Raw genomic sequence first — 10,425 nt, forward strand, 5'->3', positions numbered from 1 at the left:
AAAAATAAGAAAGCAAACATCCAGGGCTCCCGGGCGCGCGCTCTCCCCGCAGAAGCACGGCTTCGCAGACGATCTTCCTCACCCCACATCGGCGGCCCAGCAAGACCGCGATTTTTTCTAGAACGAAGAAGGCGGGGTCAGACCGAGTGAATCATCCTCGGGAGAGGGCAGTCGAACCGTCTCGTGCCTCTCCCCAGCCTTCGCTGCGTATCGCGCCGACGAAATGACGAGAAACATCTGGAAAGTCGCGCGCAAGGTATTTAACCGAGCAGCCGAGACGAGAAATCAGGAGAAGACGGAAGTTGCGCCAGAGTGCGAAGGGATTCCGCCGTGGAGTCGGCGAAGGTTCTGCCCGTAGTGACAGAACAGGAGGAGACGGAAGTGAGCGCCAGAGTGCGTAGAGATTCCGCCGTGTAGTCGGCGAAGTTTTGGTCCGTAGGGACGGCTCGAGCTACAGGCAAGAGCGTGGGTTTATCGCTATCGAGCGAAGACGCGGGCAACAGCTGCGTGTGTGAAGCCGACAGATTTCCGGCGAAGAAGTTTGAAGTTGGAAGAGTGGCCTATTGAAGACGGGAGTTTTCCTGGAAGAGAAACTCCGGCGAGGTTTCCTGGAAGAGAAACATCGAGGGCTGCGGAACGACAACAACGCTGGACTTTGAGTGAGTGATTCTCGGAAGAGTATCATCTAGACTTTGGTTCCAAGAACTTTGGACTGAATAGGTTTTCTATCGCTTTAGTCCTTAAGTGTCTTGGTTTTTCAATGCATGCGACTGCATTGTAGTGCGTATTGTTGTCTGTGTCCGTTGTTTTGAGTGTGGCTGATTGTATTGTGTAGTACGTTGATTGATTGGTTTGATTGGTGACATATTGTATGTAACTAGTGTGGAGTGTGCATTTTTGTGTATTATTTTCGATCTGCCATTATTGAGAATATAATTTGTTTGTTTATCAACTCTCGGCTCTGTCTTGTTCTTTGGGCCACAGCCGGCGTCCGCTGGCGCACCAATAAGAACCACTTCTAAATTGTCCACGCTTTCGTGGTGCGGTTCGGGGGGCCGATACTTCGGCTCTTGGAATTAGCCCGGCGATCGCCTCCCTAATAAACGGGACAGGTGTGACAGCTGTTCACCATGACGTTTCGTGTTAAGGAGAAAGGGAGGGGGGCGTACTTTTGCACTTACGCTAGCGCAAAATGGTGCTAATTTCAATTATCTCCGGTTTTCTGAAGAGGGTACGTGGTAGTGATAGTAGTAGTAGTAGTAGTAGTAGTAGTGTAGTAGTAGTAGTAGTAGTAGTAGTAGTAGTAGCAACAGCAGCAGCAGCAACAGTACTGGAAAACAATAGAAAACTACGTTTTCTTCTCGTGTAGTTACAGAGAATGGCACACTCAGCCCAGAACCCCAGTATACCTGCATCTTTTCGGCTGTCTCATTCAATCAGTCTTCGCTGGTGGTCGAACGCTGTGCTGGAAAAAGCGTCTTTCCTTCGGGAAGGTGAAAGGTTGAGTGTCCGGGTAGTTTGGGGCAGTGCCAGGTCGAATGGTATAGTGGTGGTTGTCTGCCACAGAAAGAACACCGGTTGGGGTACCGCGTAAAAAGTATAAAGCTCCGTTAATTTCTATACAATCTAGCTATACTGGGATCGATACGCAGCACCTCCACCATTTACAGGTGTGCAGTGCCTTATTAACAAGACCATTAACATTATGTCTGATGTGCTATTTTCGCCCGACGTTTTTCCGTTACAGGAAGATTAAAAATATGCCGTCGCTCACTCCAATATAACAAGGCGCCAAACGAAAAGGTAGTAAACAAAAGGGTATTTTGTGGGCTCCCCGTAAAAGGCTTTATCATTTATCTAAAGAGGCAGTTATGCTACAAACAAATATATTGTAACATAGAAATATTTTACGCCGTTTTATCTTCTCAAAAAACCAATCGGGAACAATATGTACAGATGTGCTAATGAAAGCACGAAAAAAAAATTCATGTGGTAATTGATGAAGGAAGAATGTAGGCTGAATTCACGCACAAGTGTTGGATGGTGTGCACCCATCTTTTGGAACTCCAGGATGTGCTTTGAGTGTACGATGCACTGCTCAAACTATACAATGGAGATATATAATAACACGTGAAAAATGAACGTAATTCCTTGCCAGATCTTTGCTTATAAAATGATGGACCACTTAGTTCTGTTTTCATTCTATCCACTTAATTCTATATACAAAGGGAATTCCCCAAATGCCACATGATCGTGCTGTAAAACTTCTTAATGCGTCATCATTTAGCTTCGGCCACTTGCTGTCATTGCTAAATTGTATCGCTTGAAGCGAAAATGAAATTTGGTGTCTTCGATTGAACCATTTGACCAAGTTACCATGTGCGACCACATCTGAATACGAGTGGCAGCGGGCACGCACAATATTGTCTCTCTTAGCATTTCTTAGCGAACTTCGGCGACTTGAGCGTATCTATCTATCTATCTATCTATCTATCTATCTATCTATCTATCTATCTATCTATCTATCTATCTATCTATCTATCTATCTATCTATCTATCTATCTATCTATCTATCTATCTATCTATCTATCTATCTATCTATCTATCTATCTATCTATCTATCTATCTATCTATCTATCTCTAGCCACCTACGATATTTAGATCTCCTGGCCGTTTCGATAATGGTATTAATACCAAACTTGGTATGCCATAACATGACCGTATGAAGAACATATTTGACTAGTCATAACATGAAAATCATGACACGTTGTCACAGAACGAGCGCTAAAAATGGGCGCGCCACCAAATTCTTGCGATAACGGGCGAGAGAAACGCCGCGAAGTCAAAAGAAAAAAAAGGGAAAGAAAAAGAAAACACACGGCCAAGGCTCCCCGGGCGCGCGCTCTTCCCGTAGAAGCGTGGCTTCATCGACGAACCTCCTCACCCCACAACGGCGGCTGAGCAAGCACTCGATTTTTCCAGAACGAAAGGGGCGTGGTCATACCGAGTTGACTCATCGGCCGGGGAGGGCATTCCAACCGTCTCGCCCTCTTCCCAGCTTTCGCTGCGTATCGCGCCGACGAAAGGACGAGAACCGTCTGGAATGCCGCGCGCAAGGTATTTAACCGAGCAGCCGAGATGAGAGATCAGGAAGAGACGGAAGTTAACGCCAGAGCGCGTAGGGATTCCGCCGTGTAGTCGGCGAAGGTTTTGGTCCGTAGGGACGAAGCCGGAGATGAAGAGGATTTCCACCTGAGGGGTGAAAGCTCGAGCTACAGGCAAGAGCGTGTGCCTACCGCTATCGAGCGAGGACGTGTGGCAACAGCTGCGTGTGTGAAGCCGACGTGTTCGGGCGAAGAAGTTTGAAGCTTGGAGAGTGGCCTATTGAAGACGGGAGGTTTCCTGGAAGAGAAACTTCGAGGGCGCGGAACGACAACAACGCTGGACTTTGAGTGAGTGATTCTCGGAAGAGTATCATTCAGACTTTTGTTCCAAGGACTTTGGACTGAATATGTTTTATATCTCTTTAGTCCTTAAGTGTCTTGGTTGTTCAATGCATGCGACTGCATTGTAGAGCGTACCGTTCGTTGTCTATGTCCGTTGTTTTGAGTGTGGCTGATTGTACTGTGTAGTACGTTGTTTGATTGGTGACGTATTGTATGTAACTATTGTGGAGTGTGCATACGTGTGTATTGTTTTTGATCTGCCGTTAATGAGAATATAATTTTGTTTGGTTATCATCTCTCGGCTCTGACTTGTTCTTTGGACCACAGCCGGCGTCCGCTGGCGCGCCAAAAAGGACCACTTCTAAATTGTCCACGCTTTCGTGGTGCGGTTCGGGGGGCCGATACTTCGACCCTTGGAATTAGCCCGGCGATTGCTTCCCTAATTAGCGGGACTTGTGTGACAATTAATCTGGCGTCCGCGACAGGACCTTTTGGTGCGCAGTGTGTCCAAAGTAGTAAGTAAGAGCCTCGAGTTGTTGATAGTGCTATCGGAACGATTTTGTGGTTTCTCTGTGTTCTCGTTAACGAGTGCAGGGGAGTGTTCCGATAGACTGATTTAGGCAGATACTTTTTGCACGCGGCAAGGTTTTATTTGCGAGTTGTGAGACACAATGGATCTCGAAAAGTTAGTTACGCTTGGTGAGAAGATGGGTCTTTCCGGCGCCGAACTACGGAAATGGGTAAGCCAGAAGGAGAAAGAGGCGGTGGAGAGAGAAAGGTTGGCAGCTGAGAGAGCCAAGGACGAAAAAACAGCTGAGTTGGAACGAGAGAGGTTGGCGGTCGAAAGAGCCAAAGCGGAAAAAGAAGCGGAGCTGGAGAGAGAAAAGTTGGCAGCCGAAAGGGCGAGAGAAGAAAGAGAAGCGGAGATGGCTGAAAGGGAACGGCAGCGGCAGCACGAGATGAAACTCGAGCGGCTCCGTTTGCAACAGCGAAGCGAAACTCCCGGCCAAGCTAGAGTTGAAAGCAGCGAACGGGAAGATCACGGCTTCCGCTTGAACCCAAGCAAGCTGCTCGTAGCGTTTGATGAGAGGAAGGACGACCTTGACGCGTACCTTCACAGATTTGAGACGATTGCGAAGAGCCAGAATTGGCCGGAACATCAATGGGCAACTGCTTTGAGTACTTGCTTGAGTGGTGAAGCGCTCAGTGTGTACGGTAGGCTGACGCCGACCGATGCAGCCAACTATGCAAAGGTGAAAGCTGCTTTGCTGAAGCGATTTAGATTTACTGTAGAAGGATTCCGGGACAGATTTCGGACAGGAAAGCCAGCTGATGGTGAGACGGCTACGCAGTATGCCGCCCGACTTTGTCATTATTTCGACAGATGGATTGAACTTTCAGGGACAGCGCAGGAGTACGATGAACTTAGAGAGCTCCTAATTAGAGAACAATTTCTTACTAGTTGCCACCCAAGCCTGTCGCTGTACTTGAAAGAGAGGAAGGCTGAGTCACTTGAAGGAATGCTTGAATTGGCTGATCAATTCTTGGAAGCGCAAGGTAGAACTAATTTGGCCAAAGTCAAGAAGGAGTGTCCCGATGATTCGAAGAAATTGGCTCCCGAAGAAAAGAAGCGTGCACCAGAGAGCATTCCGCGATGCTTTCTGTGCAACCGAGTGGGTCATCGCGCGAAAAACTGTCGAACGATCTTTACGAGCCCTACGGTAGTAAAATGTTTCAAGTGTGGTCAGACTGGGCACAAAGCAGACGCTTGTCGAAACGGAGCGAGTCAAACTCACCAGGTATCCTGTGTGCAAGCGGCACCGAAATCTGTGGCGCAATTATGTAAAAATTCCAAATCCGGACGGAGGCGGTCTGTCGGTGACGTCAAAAAATGGGCGGTCCGCAACGGTCGCGAGGATGAAGGGAAGTGAACAGCCAATGAGCGAAATGAAGCCTCGCGTCATCATTTTGACGTGGACTTGGGGACCGTATAGCAAAGTGAAAAGTGTTTTTAACGTGTTGAAAAATGTTTAATTACTATTGATCATCATCAAATTGTGTTGGCACAAGTTTTCAAACGTTTATTAAGGAATACGGCACAATATAAACGTATTTTTCTTGTTGTTGTTATGAAATAAAGCTAAATTTAGCGGGACGGTACGTGGTGGCGCTAAATACAACCCCGTTTCAAGCAGTTACTGTTTTCATATCTCCTCCACTATACAAACCTAAACAGCGCAACTTTCGAAGTTGTTGGCTCAGTCGAGCGCAATCGTGGCGGACGTCAACTGTACCAGTAGTCAACAGCAGCAGCGGCTCATCGGCGTTATCCGAGGCTCAGCGCGCGCTGGTGCTCGCCTTTATGGATGAACATCCCCAGCTCGTGGCGAATGCCATCGAGCTGCGGCACGGCGTCACCATCACCGACCGGTGGCGGCTGTGGCAAGAGCTCAGCGACGCGCTGAACCACGAAGTGCCTGCGCAGGAATGACAGGCTTGGTGGCGCAGGCCGGTGCGCGAGGCCCGCCGTGACACCGCCGCCATCAGAGACGCACAAACGTAAGTGACCGTCGAATGGCACGGACATTATGTTCTGTGACATTAGTGTATATTTTCAGGGGCACTGTATGGGGTTGGCTGCCTGGCTTCCGCGGCCAGGTTCTACAGTTGACTGGGATGACACGCTTCAGTGGCGTTTTTGGTCTCACCTATCAACAGGTAAGCACTCTGCCGCCGCAGTATCACGGGTTCCTGAGCGGTACCATGACAGAGTTTGATATCTGAAGGGGTGCCTTTAGAGGAACCTTGTTAAACGGGAATAAAGCGCACGAGAAAGTAATCAAAAGTGGGTAGGTTTAACTAAAATCTCAGTTTGCAGCTCTTGCAGTACAAGGGGTATTAATTTATCATAAAACACGCAATGACTGCGGGCAAGTGCATGCACTAAAATGGTAATACATGACATCAATGACCACTGAATTGCTGCAGAACATTTCCGCAGATGTTTAGTACTTAAGGTTGCAAAATAGCTAGAGTAACGAATACCCACTTTCTGAAAAATCATGCTTACTACACTTTCCAGCAGGCGAATGTTCCCACTGCTGCAGTGGAAATGGATGTGGAGGCCACTGAAGCGGCTGTAGATGGCAGTGACACAGTAACACGCAAGCATCTGAGAACTTAGTGCTTTATTGAGTGCAGGACTGGAACCTTGAGCAGGGCGACAAGGTGCTCAAGGTGAGTAGACCCTTTGTTTACATTTTACATAAGGGGCATAAGCATTCTCCATGTTCTATTATGATGACTGAAACCAACTTGGGCTGTAAACAAGAACCATGCATTGTATTGAGGGCATGGTATCGGGTATCTGCAATGATAAACTGCCGGGCAAAAGGTTAGTTAGCCCTGGGGCTCTTTCATGGTGAGAGATGCATTTGAGGACATTAATAAAGAGCAGTTTCAACAAATGTTTGTAGGTCCACACGAGGAGGGCATAGCTTGTACACAAAGCTTCCCACTTTCAAAGGATGCCATCAGGCCAGTTGATCTTCAACTGAGGGGAAGTTGTTATGCCCGTTGCAATTCTTGGCAGCAGCAGCAGCTTCCAGCCACGAGATGGTTAAGGGTTTACCGGCAGCTCACTTAAACATTTACACCATGATGATTCATCGCAGGTGCTGCGGGAGATGAAAAAATCAACCACCCGCATCGCTCCTGCAGAACGGCGTGTGGCAGCGGCACAGGAGAAAGCGGCAGCGGTGCAGGAGGGCACTGGCCATGGCTGAGGGCTTTCTGCGAGAAAGGGATACGTAGTTTAGTTTAATTTTTCGTCATGTGTTCAATGTTTTTTCTTGTCATCATTCATTATAGATTTGTCGGTTTCAATGTGTTTAGGTGCTGCTGTTCATGTTCTGGAGACATATACATAGTTTAGTTTGTTTTTCGCCATGTTTTCAACTTTTTATCATTCATAATTGGTTTAGTGTTTTTGATATGTTTACGTGTTGCTGTTCATGTTCTATTTTATTCATTTTTTGTTTGCATTTAGTACATATTACTAGATTTAGGTTAGCATTTACTTTGTATAAGGAGTGCAGCATTTTTTATGTTCGATATATGCATTTCTCAATGTATGTTCGAGCTGTTCTAGTGGCAGTGTTTTTTACCCACATTTCAAAGGTGTCCAGTCATTCACACGGAGACCACGAATGTATAGTTGACATTTTCTGTTAATGTTTCTTTGATATTTGTATTGTCCCACTGTGTTTTCTAGCTCACTGTGATTTTTATTCAGCATTACCACATAGTGTAGTAATGTGATATCTTTTTGCATCACACTGTGATATTTTCATTTCAGCACAATGAGGCTAAGATGCAACAACTACATTCCGAATCTTGTTTGGGAGCGCTAAGCTAGTAAGTGGTCATCTCGCATCTTGTTTGGGAGCGCTAAGCTAGTAAGTGGTCATCTCGCACAGTTTTACAGAGGAAAATGGTCATCACAGCAACATGCCAGCGATTGATTTCATCTAGTTTTCGTTGTAAACGACTCTTTGCGGGAATAAATTTCGAACGTGGTATGGCTTGGGAGCCGCGAGATGGCTGAGGGAATTATTCATGCTGTATGTTATCAAAACAACTCGCCTGTTGTTTGCCGTCTTGATTTGCATATTTTTTAGCATTGCAGCATGACTGCAGTCGTGAATTCAAATAAATGTTATTTTAACATTCACACAATGTTTAGGACAATGAGCAAAAAAAAACAGCACAACTTGACAAGCACAATTGCTCGTCAAGCCTGGCGTGCACAATTGAATGCTTGTAGTCAGTCACTATGACAAGATATGGACTTATGTATCATGTGTTCATACAACATGTTTTTAATGGAATCTCGATTTTTATGCGTTCTGGTGAAAAGAATTTTGAGACGTTGCTGCATTGTTCGCACAATTTTGTGATAGCAACATTCAGCACAGAGTGCCGCTCATATATGCTTGCTCCAATCTAGTCTGTTGTGACTGTGATCGCTATTATGGAAAAGGATGTTTCTGTTGCATATTTCATGTGCCACTTAAAGAAAATGCAGCATTTTGACATTGCCACCTTGCTTCATATTGAAGCACAAGTAAGTACTCTGTGTATTCAAATGTGGCAAACACAGCCCTTTCATGTCTAGATGCACTAGAATCAGTGTAAATAAATTATGTGTGGGATATGAAAACATGAAAACTCACTGTTCCTGTGTACTTCAAAAAAGGTCCAAGACAGCGCTGCTGCCGTCTCTGAGCAGCACGTTGCGTGGTGTGAGCATATGGCTCCCCCTTGGCTCTCCATCGTCATCCTCAGCTGGTGGCATGTCCACGACATACTCGTCCAAGGTCCAGTCGCCTGCATGCAACGCAATGTTGTGGAGAGCAAAGCAAGCATAGATGATTTGCGCTGCCCGATCGGGGTTGTAGAGCATCGTTCGAAAGTGCTGCAAGCAGCGGAACTTGCTTTTCAACACGGCGATACACCTTTACACAACATTGTGCATGGATGCGTGCTCCTTGTTGTATCGGCCTTCGGAAGTGTTGCACGGTTGACTGCCAAGGACTGGAATTAGGAGCCATGGCTTGAGGGGATAGCCTGCGTCTCCTGCAATGTAAGCATAAAAGCTGAGTGCTCTGCCCAGATAGTACACATTAATACTTACCAAGCAGATATTCGCCAGGCTGCAGATGTGCAGCTAGGCGTGCACGCAGTGGGTTGTGTTCCCACACCCAGGAGTCGTGGCACGAATCTGGGAATCATGGGTCTATGACAATTATGCGCAGCCATGCTTTGCACATCTGCGATGAGGAGCGATATAAAATAGTACTGCATTTATACTCAGAATAAATCCCTTTTTTCTACGCATATGCAGGAAACAATGCGTACTAGTACAGTCATTGGTACAAGGAGCTTCACTTAGAGGGAAACACAGGGTGTAGCACACTGAGGAGGGGGGAGTGTGGGGGCAACGACCCCACCTCTGCTGTACACATAACTACGACTTCCACTGAATGATCGATAAGTGAAAAGCTACGCGTTGCTCTTGGGAAAAAACACTCGTAAATACCAAAGCCAGCTCGTCCAATTGTGATTGTAAGCACTTTCGTATTGGAAATACCCTTTGTCGTGTATATACTTCTGCTACGTCTGCTGCCCATATTACCGATTACCTCTAAAATGCACAATTCAATTGCGTATGCATGCCAGTGCAAAAACGGCAACTGGCTCACGCACAAAACACTTGCCACTTATTATTACCGAGGCCTTGCGAGCCACCATCTAGCTCGCACCCACTTCCCTGCAGGTTCTTTTTCATTCGTTGCATTATTACTTTTTCCAGCTTTGGCGTCACAACTGAACAATTGCTCCGAAGGGCGAGTAATAAACGATCCTAACAGTACTTACGATCATGACGTTAGGACATATTAGCCCCTTCTGGACATGAAGCTCGCCGTGTCGGCCAGTCTGAATCCCTCTGGCTTGCGAATGGTGACCAACGTGCCATCGGCACACGCCAGCACCCCTGGGGTGCAACCGCGAAGCACAAACTCCACCTTTGCCTCATCCTTAGCAGCTGTTGTCAGTAGGAAGTCCGCCACCCTTTTTCTAGCAGCCACGGTAATGATCGCCTCCGTCACCTCGTGGATGGTGTTGCTCACCGCCGACTGAGACATGCCGATGTGTTCCTCGCGACCAATGCTCTTCTGGAAGCTACCGGTGGCGAAAAATCGCAGCGCGCACAACACCTTTCTCTCTGTGGAAAGGCCACTGGCTCGCTGGCATCCGATGATAGGATCAAGTTCGTGGCACAAGCTACGCACTGTTCGTTTGGACAGACGAAAACATTGCCGGAACTCTTCTTCGCTGAACTCTTCAAATGCATCTTTTACCTCGCGTCGTCACCTCTGCTCGGTTAAAGCTACCGCACAGGCAAGGCGAAGTACCG

At 47.0% G+C, this 10,425-nt stretch overlaps 1 long non-coding RNA gene across 2 annotated transcripts; it reads left to right on the forward strand.

Annotated features, from left to right (window-relative positions):
- Positions 1–5,621: 5,621 nt before the first annotated feature.
- LOC142803116 (uncharacterized) lies at positions 5,622–8,675 on the forward strand. Of its 2 annotated transcripts, XR_012893999.1 has the most exons (4): positions 5,622–6,005; positions 6,065–6,164; positions 6,529–6,683; positions 7,121–8,675. It is a non-coding gene; the product is annotated as an uncharacterized LOC142803116 (long non-coding RNA). The 2 variants fall into 2 exon arrangements; XR_012893998.1 differs by lacking the exon at positions 7,121–8,675 and having other exon boundaries at positions 6,529–7,000.
- The last annotated feature ends 1,750 nt before the right edge of the window (positions 8,676–10,425 follow it).

The sequence above is a fragment of the Rhipicephalus microplus genome, chromosome 1, assembly GCF_043290135.1.
Source record: "Rhipicephalus microplus isolate Deutch F79 chromosome 1, USDA_Rmic, whole genome shotgun sequence".
Classification (NCBI taxonomy): Eukaryota; Metazoa; Arthropoda; class Arachnida; order Ixodida; family Ixodidae; genus Rhipicephalus; species Rhipicephalus microplus.